General features: G+C 40.7%; 1 protein-coding gene across 1 annotated transcript in view; it reads left to right on the top strand.

The window, feature by feature from the left end:
- The window catches only part of LOC119586038 (ankyrin repeat domain-containing protein 6-like), a gene marked incomplete in the record, with an annotated part of 31,841 nt that overhangs the window by 3,285 nt on the left and 28,096 nt on the right, over nt 1-460 (top strand).

Here is a 460-nt window from a genome sequence, read left to right as displayed (position 1 = left end):
CTTAAATATATAATTCGATCTAACATGGACCATCCCATCTGACGCTCAATTCTTGAAAGTAATATATCTATAGTTTTTACAGTCTGGTGCACTGACCCTTGCTATAGATCAATAATCGTGTTGCCTTTTCCCATTCCCGCTGTTTCTCACGCTCTCTTCCCCTTCTGCTCTAAGCCGATCCTTCATTCCACCCTTCCTACGCTAGACAAATTACCCACTCACTGAATTAATAATGTGGCTCTTTCCACCTCAGGCGAGGAACATACTTTGGGGTTTCCTTCCCGGGTAGAGCAGAAGCAGTAACTCATTGGCGGATACTAATCACGTGAAAGCAGGGTACCAACTTAGTATTTACAGCTGTTATCCTTTGAAAGTAGCGTTATTGCTGTAAAACATAATTTTCTTGGTTCACGAATTTAGGATATGAATGTACTTATTAGACCAAAAATGTTAAGCCTTC

This window comes from Penaeus monodon, chromosome 20 (genome assembly GCF_015228065.2).
Source record: "Penaeus monodon isolate SGIC_2016 chromosome 20, NSTDA_Pmon_1, whole genome shotgun sequence".
NCBI lineage: Eukaryota > Metazoa > Arthropoda > Malacostraca > Decapoda > Penaeidae > Penaeus > Penaeus monodon.
This window is presented reverse-complemented; position numbering and strand designations above follow the sequence as displayed.